General features: G+C 34.7%; 1 long non-coding RNA gene across 1 annotated transcript in view; it reads right to left on the reverse strand.

Annotated features, from left to right (window-relative positions):
* The window catches only part of LOC140620295 (uncharacterized), a 275,011-nt gene that overhangs the window by 7,453 nt on the left and 252,019 nt on the right, over positions 1–15,539 (reverse strand). Inside the window, exon 2 of the long non-coding RNA XR_012020090.1 lies at positions 12,626–12,734. This is a non-coding gene — a long non-coding RNA (uncharacterized lncRNA). The remainder of the gene's footprint in view (positions 1–12,625; positions 12,735–15,539) is intronic.

A 15,539-nucleotide genomic window follows, 5' to 3' on the forward strand; every position in this document is an offset into this window, starting at 1 on the left:
CTCTTCTCTAAGTAATGAAACTTATCAATTAGACTATCACTAGCATTTTTCACATTGCAAGCATTCAATAGATGTGTTGGATAGATGAATCAAAATCTAGAAATAATCAAGTTGAGTGTTTGGACAAAGAAAAATCACTGGATCTGGTTAAGTCCCACTTTCATTATATTGATAAATTCCAACAATTCCTCAGAGTTAGCTTTTAAAGGTTTCATTCCCAGAATTAAACACTGAAACAAAAACCAGATACCAGATTTAGATGAGACTCTATCTAGGTCATGTGAATCATATTGGTATAAAAAGCCATATTAGAATATCTTAGGATTTTTTAGAGAAAAGATAATGTAAATGAATTGTATTGTATTACATAAGGATTATATTAATTTGGTGGAAGTCTTTAATTAGATAGGCAAGATTATGACCATTTTACCTAAAGGGGTTTTGTTCAAAATAATATTGTCACAGTTAACTGACAATTAAGGGGCAAGCCTCAAGAAGGTGGTAATGACCAAGCTCATACTTCTCAGTGCTCATATAGACTCCTAATCTCCGAAAGAACACTTGTATCTTAGCATAGCCACTGGTTAGTGGGGTAAATTTGGATGTTCTGTGCTACCTAAAGCTTTTAATTTCTAGCTACCTAAATTTTTCATTTGTAAGGTAAGAATGAAAATACAATGTTTTATTAGAGCCTTTATCAGTGTCCAATAAATTTTTTCAGACTACTTGTTTCTTCAACATACATGTAGCCTCCTTTTATTAATGATTTTAGTTATTTATTCATGAGATACAGGGAGAGAGAGAGAAGCAGAGACACAGGCACAGGGAGGTGCAGAGTCCATATAGGGAGCCTGATGTGGGACTCGATCCCAGGACTGGAATCATGCCCTGAGACAAAGGCAGATGCTCAACCACTGAGCCACCCAGGAGTCCCCATGTAGCCACCTTTGTAAAGAAGAAATTAGAACTCTTGAACTCTAAAGCTGCAAGATATTATATATCCAACTATGTTTCTATCTAAAATGTGAATGAATGGATTTGTATTTGTGGCTTCAGATTGAGTGATGGTTTATGACATTTATTTTCACATAATAATGCTATTATTTCTAGGGTTTAATAATAAGCCTAGATGATTACATGATTATCATGTTAGCAATTCTAGTTATAATTATATAAAAAATATTTCCCTAAAATGAGCATAATTTTGTTAATAATCAAGTAGCATTAGTATTGATGATAAATGTATTATTAAAAGTACTGAATTCATAATTTCAGGAAATGCATGTAGATTTTAAAATAAATTTGGAATGGTTTTATCATGAATTTGGCATTAGCAAAACTGCTGGCAAGTTCTTTTAGTTAATATTTTAAGGTTGTATAGACACATGGTTTAAAGGCAAGTAGCTAGTTCTATGCTAGGACAAATAATAAGTCTTCTAGACCAACACCCCTTCCCCAAATTCCAGCTCTCAGAACACTTTTAATCTTTTAGCTTGTTCTTTTGGTGTTTATCTTCATATCTTTAAATAACTGGTATAACACGCTACTCCAGCTTTTTACATTTGTGGCTTGATTTATTGACATTACTTTTGAGGCAACTTTATTTCTCTCCATTTCCTTTACACATATATACATTTCCTCAGCCCTCTCATGGCAATAGAGAAAAGTCATAATTTTGGCTAGATCAATACCCAGTGCTTACATTGTTATGACTAAATACTATGCACAGTTGAGTCATGTAGTTTATTACTTTTATATTTTTCCAATTTTGTTATTTTTGTTGTTGACATTTATTTTTCCTAAGATATTAATGATTGTGTTTCATTGCTTAAGTTTCTTAACACTCATCACTAACATATCTAAACTATCCTGCAGTTGAAAAAATATTAATATACTCAGATTCATTAGGTATTTGGTCAATGTTACTGATTAAATAAATCTCTCAGAGCCTTTTGACCAGCTCCCTTTTGCTGTGGTTGCTCTCCAGACCTGCTGTACAGCTCGCATCCTGGGAGTTTATTTCTTCCTTTTTAGGATTATGTTTGTCTATCTCTTATGTTAGATTGCTCATCTTCTGGATTTAATGTGTTGTATTGCTTTTGATTTACTTGTTTTGTAGATCACATAATTCCATAACTTCAATAATTTTTGAAAGGTAAATTCTTGAGAAGTTATCTGTCACTAAATGAACTTACGCTATTTCTACATTTAATTGAAAGTTTGGTCGATATAGAACCATAAACCAGAAATCATTCTTCCTCAGATTTTGCAAGTATTGCTCTATTGTCTTCTACTATCTGGTGTTGGGTGCAGAGGTCTGAAGCCAGTCTGATTCTTGTTTCTTGTATGACATCATCATTGTTGTTGTTGTTACTCTCTGGAATTCATTTGACTCCTCTCTCTATCCATCATATTCTGAAACTTTACAGTGACATGCCTTGGTATGGTGCTATTATCTATTTTCAAGGCACTGTGCAAGCCCATTCTTTCTGGAAACTGATGACTTTCAGTTACAGGAAATGATCTTGAATCATTTATTTAATGATTTTTTACATTTCATTGTCCCTATTCATTCTCTCTTTTGAAATTTTTGTTATTCAGCTATTAGAACTTGTAGATTGGTCCTTTTTTTGTTTTGTCCTTGTAGGTTCACAATTTTAAAGATATATAGATATATATCTTTACTGTTGATTTAGTAGAGGGTTAGAAAGGAGTGAAAGTAAATGCATGTGTTCATTCTACCACTTTTAACTGGAAGTTTCTATAACTAGTTGGTAACTATGTATTGAAATGGGATATTTTAAAAACCTCCTCTGTTAAAGTTTTATAGTCAAGAGGGATCTATCACCTTTTTTTTGTTTTTCTTATATTTTAATAAAATATCTTCTAGTGTCGTTCTATGTGGAAAAAACTATCAGTGATAATGGCTGCCACACTAAAGTAAAGTATTTTCCAAGCCTATTGAATTGCTCCACAATAAATAGTTAACAAATATCTATTGAGATTTTTTAGCTTTTTTTAAACCTAGACTTTCTATTATAAAACCAACCACAGGGAAACTCATTTGACCCTCCAGGTCACAGTGATGAGACTTGGTTGTGTTTTGTTTTCTGTTTATCAACTAAGAAGGGTCCTGGTATGGAACATCCTTTACTTTATAAATAAAGTCAGAACTGCCCTAGAGAATCAGCAATATTCCAACTTCTTAAGAAGACTGTGAGACAGATCCTTATTTAAGAAGAAAAATACTTTGACAAGTGCTACAACTTTGCCTACTTGGTCTCCCTGGATGACCCCCTTGGGCCCCTACATTTCTGAGGGGTAAATATGAGGAGATCCTATTTTCTCTTGAAGTGTCACCATTTATGACTTTCCAGTGGCATTAGGTCCTGTAATAACTTGTTGAAAGGTCCACAGGTAAACATAAAACAACACAAAACCAAAAAAAAAAAAAACCCACCATCGATGGACTTTCTGCTGGATGGCAATTCATGAAGCAACTTGAGCCAGATGATTTTCAGGTTTGCGCTGCAATCTTTTTTTTTTTTTTTAAGTTTTATTTAGTACTGCTTGTTTTCCTTTCAATCCATACTCTACATATCTATCTTGTTTACCAACATCTCAAGTGTGGTTTCACAGATCCGTCAAAATTTACAGTAAATTAGAAAGGTAATGTTTCCAAGAAGATTTAAAATTACTGGTAGTAAAATAGTGACCACAACCCAGATTGGACCCTCTGGAGAAGGCTGAGGTTTGCTTTTCCTGAAATGGTCAATTTTAGATTGCTATTGAGGCAGCTTCCTGAGTGATGAGTGAGTTAAGGAGAAGGACTTTAGCTAGATCATATGTTTCAAGTTCTGTAATTTCATCCTCCTGGTATAGATCCATCATGTTTTCTGAAAAGGTATTTTTATGTCTTTTTTCCCCAAGCAACATAAAATACAAAACAACACAAAACACCATAGTGGTGGTTTTGTTTTTGTTGTTGCTTACAATTAAACATTTGTTAAAATAAACCTGCAGTCTTCCGAAGGTAATTCGAGAAAATGTTTTACATGACAACTTCAGAGATTTAATTATATTACTGTTACAGATGTAAAGACCTCTTCCAAATCCTCTCAAGGAAAAAAAAATCTAAATGATTCCTCCATTTTCAATATATAACCCAAATACAGTGACATACTGCTTTCAATTAAAAAGACAGCAAGCTGTAAGTGGATGTCAATTATTTGTTTATTTACAATGAGGCTGAAAAAAGAAAGAAAACAAGGTTGGGGTAAGGGCTATAGCCCAAATTCACCAATTTCCCAGGTGAGTGCTCTATTTGAATTAAAATATTGGTTTTGCCAGCTCAAGTCAATAGAGACTCCTTTCCCCACAATTCCATACAGTATATAAAGAACAAACCTCAAAGCAATTCAGTGGGTACATATTTGGTAGTTGAAGCACTCTATCTTGCAAGGCACATTAAAAGAAAAATAAAATTCTCACTACATTCAGACACATCTCCTTCCCAGCTGAATATAATATGACCACAACAAGGAGTATAGAAACTAGTTACAGGTGAACCTCAAATGGCTTGACTATTAGGTCAGCATGGACTTAACTTATCTGCCTCCATGATTTGTAAAATTAACTTCTCAATAAACTACAAGGCTAAGTACCAATTGAATGTGAAATGTCTCTTGAAATGTAGCTGTACTTCACCCACCTAATTTTGAAGTTAACTCAATAAAAGAGGTATCTAATCTTTAGTATTCTTTATAGTCAAACTTACTTATGCAATTTTAAACTTTAACGTGGGGGGAAAATCCACAACTTGAGTTTTTCCATACTCTCTTCCATAAATACTTTTGCTCTATAACAATTTTTGTGTGCAAAATTACATGTGAGGCCATTTATTTTCTAAACATTTGATCCAAGATTTGCATGAGGATTCAAAATATTAATCAAAATTTCCCCCTACTCATTCTAAAAAAGAAATCCAGACTTAAATTGTAAGTAGAATTTTAGCTTAATTAGATGCACATGTCCCATTTTGTTGCCTAAAGCCTAATATTTCCAGCTTTGGATTTACAGAATTATTATATTTACAAACACAGCATACAAACTTAGACTTGCTTTAATGGAATGGCATAAAAGAGTTTGGCTGACTGAGTAGACACAAAGATTTTCTCCAAATGTCTCCAGACCACTGGTATTCTCACATATGCCTACTGGACAGGAGGCAGGAATAAAATGCTGAAAGCATGGACCATGGATGGACATGGCTTCCAATATATCACAGAACAAGCACACAGAAGGAAGAGGGCTGATCCAAACAAGAAGCTGCTCTCAGCATCTTCTTTCTGGGGTCTGTCTCTGGAAAAGCATGTGAGTAACACACAAGGTTTTGGGGGGTTTTTTTTGCCTCCTGCCAGTAGACACAGTCAGTTGAGACCAGGATCAGAAGAAAAACTCATTCAAAGCCTCCAACCCACAAGAATGAGAAATAATCATGCACAAATTCTGCCCTCAAATCTTCCAGCAATGCTTTATGAGACCAGTGATGTACAGCATTAACCTTCAAGGAACTCAAGGCAGAGCATATAAGAATGTTGAAAAGGTCAGACCTTCACACCATAATTACTACCAAAAATTCATAGGATACTTTCTGTGTTAAAATTCTCCAATTATTCACACTTATAAAAACATCTAACATCATTAAAGAGGAAAATGACTTTCTCTTCCAGTTTTTAGATAATTGGGCAATGTTAGTTGTGCTTGTTAGCAAACAAGCAGGGTATACTCACTGTGTTCTTCTATTTTTTTTTTTTTTTTTACATAAATTTGAAGTACAATAGTGGCAAGGGTGGTTTTATTTGGTCTGAGCATTATAAAAGCCTTTACATTCATTTAGGGCATAACAAGAGAAATCAAGACAAAAGCTTTGGAGACCACCTTGATTTTCTATTCAGGTATATGTTCATTCCACAGTGCTTGGAGCCATGTGGCTTGAAGTGGTTTCATTTTAATGAATTTGTCCCATTCTCGTTCAGAAGACCTCTCATTTTCCAAGACTCCCTGACACTGGTTTAAATTCTCTCTCTCTTCTTTGCCCAGTATTCAGCAAACTGGACTTAATTCTGCAGAGTGTTGTAAAATTGTGTCCACGTTTTCATACTAGATTGCATTTTCCGCACACCCAGGACACAAGCAGCGGGGATGCAATTTATATCACTAATATCCAAGGAATGGCAGGAAGTAAATCTATTTGACTTCTTGGGTCCTTGTGGACCATCATTATTTTAAAGCAGAAGCTTAGACCAGGATTGCATAGATACTATGACCTGCAAGGCAGTCTGGGCTTTTCCTGTGTGGGAAGGGCAAGGAAGGGAAACAAACATGTATTTCTATAACATTTAAAGATCATCTAGACTTTACATGAAAATTAAGTCTGTTATTCCAGTGTGTGTGTGTGTGTGTGTGTATGTGTATACAGTATTTGCTGATGAGAGAGCAGAAGGCAAGCTGAGGACAAAGTACAAGCTGATAGCTCACAAACCACTCCCTTACTCCCAGGTGGGATATGTGTGACATTCAAAAAACAATGGAAAAAACAAATGGTTAATTTATAGAGATTCCAGTCCAGCAAGACCTGAGTCTCCCTCAGTTTGTAAATGTCTTAGTGATTTACAGGAAAAGAGCTTCTTATCAACAACCTAACTCCCAGAAGGAAGCTCCCAACTATCTTAATGTTAATGCTTTTCTAGAGGGAAAAACAACCTTAACTTGACAATGGGAAGACCTCCAGTATCTTGTAGGTCCTCTTTACCATACAAAAATTCTTTTGAAAACCTCCCCTTTCCTTATCCCCAACTCACAAGTATATAATCAGTCATCCCTCACAACCCTGGTGCAGCAGCTCTTTCTGCCCATGGGTCCTGTCCCTGTGCTTTAATAAAAGCACCATTTTCCACCAAAGACGTCTCAAGAATTATTTCTTGGCCATCTACTCTAGACCTTACTCCCCCAACAGTGCCATACCTCACCTATATTCCCAAACTATATCATTTGCTTTCAAAGACATTATACACTATTGAAGAAAATAGATACCATAATGCTCTATCATGCAAGACAAAACAAAACCACAGTGATACATTTATATCAAAAGGTATCAGGGAAGCCTGGAGCTCTGGCAAAAAAAAAAAAAAAAAATCCCCATTTAGGGCTTTTAGGGAGGCTTCCCAGAGGAGCTGAATAAGATTTTGGAAGGTAGAAGCTGGGGTGGAAGGAGTTAATTAGCTGAAACTCCACAACTAAATAGAAAGCCACTCTTGCCCACAGGAGAGTTCTTCTGTTGCTTATTCAAATTCCCTCTCAATGGTCACCAACTTGACTAAACTCATAAAATGCCTCCATTGTCAGTTTCTGAAAAACATTACTGCTCCTATCTACAAAGGTAAGAAAGCAGAATTACATTCCTTGCTATTTATAAAATATAAGAGCAATTCTTATCAGATTGGAGCTACAAGAAGAAAAATTTAATATTTGTAATGTTTATATAGAGATTTATCTCTGAGACGCTCCTCTCATATACATTATTTCCTGGTATAATCTAATATTTGCTAGGAATCTTCCTCATGTTCAATACTTTTTAGAACTGTAATAAATAATCCAATTCAATTTAAAAAATAATAATGTTTTCCTCCAAATTCTAATAATCCTGTGATACAATCTGTCCCCAGTTGTGGTTACATGTAGTAATTTCCCCTCCTTTTCAATTTCTTTGTCAAGTTTCTTTCTTTGTCCCATTAATTTTTTATATGTGATCTTTTGGTTCAAAGAGGTCATGAGAGGTGGGTCGGGTTCTTTAGAATTCATAGTTTCATGATATCTTTTCAATTTATTTATTTAGTGTTCCAGATATTACTCTCTTGAAATATTACATAGAACAACTAATGGACATCATTGCTGACTGGGTCAGATGTTTCATTTGTACATTTAACTGAACTCTAATAAATCTTATGTGAGGTTATTGTTTTATTTATTTATTTATTTTTTAACTTTCCTTGATGCTAGAGGAATAGGTATGGGGAAGCAATGCTGTCCTTATATATTAAAGCTCTCTGCAAAAGCAAACCTCTTTTCTGAAGTAAATTTTCTTTCTCAGCAAAGGGAGGCTTCCTTTGAAATAAATATTTAATTGCTGTGAGCATTTGCACTCATAATTTTTGGTGTAGATTTTAGCTATATTCATATTTGGATTTTAGTGTCAGTCTTTTACAAGTCTAAGGAGAAAATATTGGTATGTCCTGTTTAAAATGAGCTGTATATTTTTTCTTGTTAATGAATATATAAGTACACTATTCCTCAATTTCTCTTCCCAGGAGTGCCCTAGTTATCTTACAGGAAGTTGACTCTCTGCTACTTCACATATGGTCTTGGGGGTTAGTTATTAGTAAAACCAACTTTCCACTATGACCTCTCACTCCTGATGATCAAAGTCTGGATCCTGGCTGAGTAGCTATTCATGTTTCCTGCATATTTTTACATTTTGGTTCTCTGGTATTTTAGTGATTCTATGAATCTTAATATATTTCCTATATTCCCCTTTTAATTTTGATATTTTACTTAAGATAGACTAAGATAGTTTGAGTGGCATACAACCAAGAATCCAGACAGATATAGGAAGTATCATTATGAAAACAAATCCACAGAAAAGACTAATGTTATCAAGGTTTTGTTGAAAGGCTGAGAAGTTTCAAAATCACACCTGTTAGAAGAACATTAGAAAACACAATCCATTTTTAATCATTTGACATAAAATAAAAAGACTCAAAGTGACTATACAATATATAATAGTTTTTTTTATCTGTGTTATTTTCCTAGCATTTTTAATTATGCTGTTGTATGTAACAGAATTCCCCCCCCCCTTTTTTTTTTAAAGAAAATACACACACACACACAAAAAAGAAAATACACACTGAAGTATTAGGAGTAAAAGGGTATCATGTCTATAATTTCAAAAAGTTTAAAAAGTATAGCTAGGTGGATAGATAGATATAAAACAAATGTAGTAAAATGTTAACATTTGGAAGTTTGAGGTAATGAGTATTGGCAGCTAAGATTTCTTTGTATTATAATTACAGATTTTCTGAAAGTCTGACATATTATCAAAATTTTAAAAATTAAGACCTTTGAATTTGTGATGCTTTATAGGTTCATCTAATCCACTCTCCCTTTCTTTCACAATTGGGGAACTGTCCCTGAGAAGTTAAGCAAGTTGCTTACAGTCACACTGTTTGACAGTGGTGAAGGTTTTTATCCAGGGATAAAACAATGCAGAGAGTAGAATAGAGGTCTCACTGAATTTCCAGTTGAGGAGGTCAAAGAAGAGTCAAGTATAGTTCATAAGGAAAAGGTAAGAAAAATTAAATTGAGAAAGAATCCATTATGGAGAGAGAGAGAGGATTGAGAGTCCCACAAGAAGATTTGGGAATGGAAAGAGGGTGTAGGTGACAGAGTGTCAGAGACAGAAGTGCAGCTCAGAAGGATCCCAATATATGCATTTTTAATGAATTTACTTGTCCTTGAAAACTGACACATTGGTTGCCCTTTATCCTGGACAGAAGCTGCAAGGGTCAAATGTCACAACATTCATAGACACAAAAGATTGTAATATAGATCTTGTAGCCTTGGAAAGTTTCTTCACTTATGTGGCCTCAGTTTTCTCAGTAGAAAAATTGGGATAACAGGACCTCATGGGCTTTAGTGAAGATTAAATAAGCAATTACATACAGGTAAAGTGCTTATAATAATGCCTGGCACATAGTAAGTGCTCAATAAATACTAAGGGCACAGTACGTATTAGCTATTAGTTCTGATGTAGGGGTAGGTATATATCCTTGTCTTGTTTCTTCTAAGTATGTAGTTTTATTTAAAGTGTACATTTGCATATACTTATGTATGTATAAAAGAGTGAACACTGGAAATTTTGAGTAATTCAGAGTACTAGAAAAGGTATGAGCTATCACCTGAATTGTAAAAAAATTTTTTTTTTGAATTGTAAAAATTAATCAGTTCCAGTGAACACACATAATGGCTGTGTGTTGCAAAGAAATGGACTAACCAAAAAGATTCAGGAATAAAATTGAATATGTATACCTTAATCTCTTATCTCCTGAGATATGCTTGTTCTGAATGACCCTATTAATTATAACATGATGATAATGAAAGTATACTGACTGAAATAAAGAACTAATGCAGAAGAATCTATGTTCCAACTAGGTTCCAGGTCCTGGGTATTCAGTGGCAAAAAAGAGAAGTTTCTGCCTTCATAACATTTATATTCTAGATAGAGAGGCAAATAATAAACTAATTACAAATGGAATACAGTAATAATAGTGTCACATAGTAATACATTCTATTTGGAAAGATAACAGGGTGAAGAAATAAAAGTTGGCCCGAAAGTGGTTTGTAGATAAAGGGAACAGAGAAGAGCCTCGAAGATGTGACATTTGAGCAAACATGAAAGGGGTAAAGGGTCAGCCATGTGAAGTTTTTTGGAAGAGTGTTCCAGGGAGGGGAAAACAGCATGTGAGAATGACCTTAGTGTGTTTGTGGAAGGCAAGAAAACCATATGTGTCTATACTGCAGTAAGGAAGGAGATAGGCTTGGAGAAGAGATTGGAAAAAATAGCTAGGGGCCAAGTTGCATAAATTCTTATAGGTCTGACTATGGAGTTTGGCTTGTATTCTTACCGGGCACAGAAAAAAACAGGAGTTGATTTGTGTTTTTCAAAGATTGCCCTGGCTGATTTGTGAAGACTTGACTATCAGGAGACAAGATGGCAAGCAGGCCAGGTTGAAAGCTATGTAAATGTGGCTAGGGCAAGGTGACTGAAGCAGTGGTGAAAAGGGATCAGAATGTGGAAATATTCTGAAGGATTACTGGATTAGATGTGGAGTGTAAACAAAAGAATGGAATAAAAAATAATCTTAGCTTTTTGGCCTGAGCAAAGAGTCGAACAGTGATGCCCTTTTCTGAGAAATCAAAACTATTTTCTAGTCATGTTAAATTGATATGCTTCCTAAACATTTGGTGAGGATTGTGAACAATTAGTATAGAAAAGTCTGAAATTCACAGAAGCAGTCATACCTGCTCTTGAAGAGGGAGAGGGGAAAGGCATCTCTAATTGTGTCTAATGTTGCTAAAAGATTGAAAAGATGGGAACTAAGAATTGATTACTGATATCAGAAAAATGAAAATTCTGTTTGGAATAATAGAAATACTGATTGATGGAATAATCGAAAATAACCCAAAAGTCTAATTGGAGTAACTTAAGAGAAAGGAGGAAATAAAAAAGTGGAGATAACTCTCTTTCCATAACTTTTGCTAAAAGAGGAACAGAATCATGGGATAATTTTGGGCAGGAAGTTGAGGTCTGATTTTTAGTTCAAGATGTGAGATATTTTTGCATGTTTATAAGTTGATAGAAATGCTCAGGAGAGAGAGAAAAAATGATGCAGGCAAAATATAAGATACTTACAGAAGCAAAGTCCTTGAGTAAGAGAGAAGAACTTTTAGAAGCAGGACAACCCATCCATTTGAACAGGAGGAGAGACAAACTGTTCATAACAGAGGGATATTATACAGCAGTGAACATGTATGAGCTCAGTGTCATGGATGGATCTCACAAACAAAACGTTGAGCAAATGAAGCAAGTAACAAAAATACATGCAGTATAATCATGCAAATACAAGGAAACAAATAATATATTGTGTAGATATAATCTCAAGTAAGAAAATTTTTTTTGAAAACAAGGAAATCATAAACACAAAATATAGAATAATGGTGATAAGTTAGGGCAGAGTGAGCAGAGGTAGCCTCAATTTTACTAGTAAAGTTGGAGGTAGGATCACAGGTCTTCATATTTTATGTTTCTTAACTTAAATATTTTGTGTTAAATAATATATAGCAGTTTTAAAGTATTCTGCTAGGATTTCAAAGTGGGTACCCTTGGGAAAATTCTATATGACTCTATAGCACAAGAAGGTATCTCCATTGACTTCTGGGAGTCATTAAATTTAGAACATCAATGAGAACTCTGTGTTTGGAGTAATCGAGTTTACAGACCCTCCAACCATACTGGAAATATTTTAAATATATTTAGCTTTGCTGATAAATGATCAATCCTACAACAAACCTTATCCCAAATCATATTTGTTTGGAAAGATTATTTTCCAGTCTTCTCATTCATAGCCAGCTATCTTCCCTAGTTAAAAATCTGAGACAACATAGTAGTAACTACTAACTTCATTTTATTACCACTTTAAAGGTTTTGCTCCTATCTTAACTAATATGTCTTGGCCAAGACTCAACAAAATATGAAATCTGCTTGTATAAAATTAGGCAACAAATACTCCTTTCCACTCCTTTCCTGCCCCAACTTCAAGATCTACACTCTCAAGCCCTATTCATTAGATTTTTTCATTGTTGTCAACATATCATGCTAAAACGTAGTCACATTTCCAAAATAAGTATTATAGCAAAACTATTTTTTTCAGGATACCCTACTTTAACCAGCTCTTTCAATAAGACAAAGTAAGAACCCAAACTGCCTCAGACAAGGGTACTCACTTACCTCATAAAATTGTAGCATAATATTCCTCAAGTGGAGGCCTAAGGATCCAGACCGGCTGAAGAAGGGTTTAGGTCAGAAGTCTCCCAGCTGAGAGATGTCAATTTAAACACTATGGAGGAAGATGCCCGAGAGAAATCATCACAGAGGGTCTGAGTGTTGACTGGCCTATGCAGTTGTTCATCATCACCAGCCAACAAATGAGCTTAGCTCCAGAGAGGTTTATGTCAGAAACCCAGGACTCCTTGGGAGATTCTAAGGAAAGCAGGTTAGGGAAGTCTTAACATTTTTTTCCTCTCAATTTATTTAAACTAAAAAATAAAACACAGAAACAGTTCACCCATATCCACCTATGGTAAACACCAATCCATTCTTTATATCTAAGAGCTTGGTTTGTCTGTTTTAGCTAGTTATTTTAAATTCCACATATGAGAGGTATTTGTCTTTCTCTGACTTATTTAACTTAGAATAATAGCCTTGAAGTCCATATTGTCAGAAACAGCAATATTTTATTCTTTTTTGTGGCTGAGTAATATCTATCTCTCTCTCTCTTTCTCTCTCTCTCTCTCTCTCTCTCTCTATATATATATATATATCTTAGTAGTATCTTACTATATATAGTATTTTACTAGTAGTATATATATAGTACTTTTAATACTAATAAATACAGTTATATATTTTTTGATGGATTATTTAGGGTTTTCTATAAATAATATGATGCCCTCTGTAAACAGGGATACTTTAAATTTTTTCTTTCCAATCTGTAGGCCTTTTATTTCTTTTTTCCTGACTCATTGCTCTGGCCAGGGCTTCTAATACTACGTTGAATAAAAGTGGCAGGAGTGGGCATCCTTGATGTGTTCCTGATCTTAGAGGAAAAGCTTTCAGCTTTTCACCATTGAGTATGATGTTAGCTGTGGGCTTGTCATACATGGCCTTTATTATTCTTAAGTACATTCCCTGTATATTCACTTTTTGAGGGTTTTAAACCATAAATGGATGTTGAATTTTGCCAAATGCTTCTTCTACATCGACAATCATATGATTTTTATCCCTTGTTTTATTAATGCAGTGTATCACAATGATTAATTTGCAGATGTTGAACCATCCTCATCCCTGGAGTGAATTCTGGTGTATTCATTATGCTGTATGATTCTTTGAATGTATTGTGGAATTTAGTTTGCTAATATTTTGTTGAGGATTTTTACATCTTTGCTCATGAGGAATATAGGCCTATAATGTTCTAGGTTCACCAGATTTTAAAAAAGTATTAAAACAGTAATGTTTCTCTCTACCTCAATTCTCTCCTTCCACACAATACAGTAATCATTACCTTACATACACTCACATCTTTTCCCTTTCTTCGTCCTTCATCCTGGACTAGAAAAAGACCAAGCCTGGTTAAACCCCACTCTTGGTCTACTTCATGGCTGTAGCTGGACATGACTGGTGAAATCTATGCAAATAAGAACTACCAATCATTTCACTCTCCTCATGTTCAAGATAAGGTATTTCACACTCTACTTTCTCTGCTAAAATATCTTATTTTACTAAGAGAAACAACTGGAAGAATCTATTTTCCATCAATAAATTTACACACCTATCTATTCCTTTTTCTTTTTTTCCTGACTTCTGCCAGTTTGTGTTTTATCTTCTGTTGCACCTACTTCTTGCTTGAATCTGTACATTTCATTTTCAAAGAGGTAAATTAAAAGAACATAATTCAATCACAATTTTTATAGCCTTCTAGGTAATATTTTTCCTTGTCATTATTCTAAACAGATGAAGGTACTGCTTTTTTTTCCATTTTATTTAGATATTTATTTTTGCCTTACGATATCTTTTTCTTTTTTTTTTTTTCTTTATTTTTTTTTTATTGGTGTTCAATTTACTAACATACAGAATAACACCCAGTGCCCGTCACCCATTCACTCCCACCCCCCGCCCTCCTCCCCTACGATATCTTTTTCTTGACACTTTTCTTACTTGTCATAGAATGAGTAACATTTCCCCATTAGGAGGGGCAAGAGACTTAGGCTGCCTTACACACTTCACTACCCTTTACTGCACAGACATTGCTTCCCCCCAAATATGGCTACTTCACATGACAATTTGTATTGCCTTATTTGCTATAAGTTTTTGATACAAATCACCGAGTAAGTCTTCTTCCTCTGAGCCCTTAGGGCATTTACCTATCCTCATTTTTGGGAGAAAAAAGGCAGTGGAAAGATTTTGCTCTTCAAAGAGACTCCTTACTTTCTGCCAGTATACTTTTTGTTGGTTCTTTGAGAGATCTGCTGCCACTGGACTTCACCACTGAATATGTTCTCTTTACCTCCCCTATGTAGTTTCTGCACAACCTCAATAGCTTTTACATGGTTTTATTGTATGAATTCGTATGCTTCTTACTTTGAAAAAAGATGTTTTGAAAGAATTTTTTGTGTGAAAGAATAGAGGTCCTATTTGTTCCTTTTGTATGATTTTGGGAGGGGAAACACAAAGATGTTGACAGCTATAGTCATCTAAAATTGTGTTGTTACTCTTTTTTTATGTCTTAATTGGATGCTAATCTTATCAATTTGTAGCCATCCTTCTCTACTAATGTAAGCATTTCACACTGTTTCTGAGTATCTTAAACTTCATCCTGAAAGCTTTAATATATTTTATTTTTTTAAAGATTTTATATTTTTATTCATGAGAGACACACACAGAGAGAGAGCCAGAGATATAGGCAGAAGGGGAAGCAGGTGTCCTGTGGGGAACCCAATGTGGGACTCCATCCTAGGACCCCAGGATCAGGAACTGAGTCAAAGGCAGATGCACAACCACTGAGCCACCCAGGTGCCCCTGAAAGTTTTAAATAATGATTTATTATCATTCAGTTAGAAGTATTTTAAGGACCACCAGGTGGCTCAGT

Source organism: Canis lupus, chromosome 1 (genome assembly GCF_048164855.1).
Source record: "Canis lupus baileyi chromosome 1, mCanLup2.hap1, whole genome shotgun sequence".
NCBI classification, from domain to species: Eukaryota; Metazoa; Chordata; class Mammalia; order Carnivora; family Canidae; genus Canis; species Canis lupus.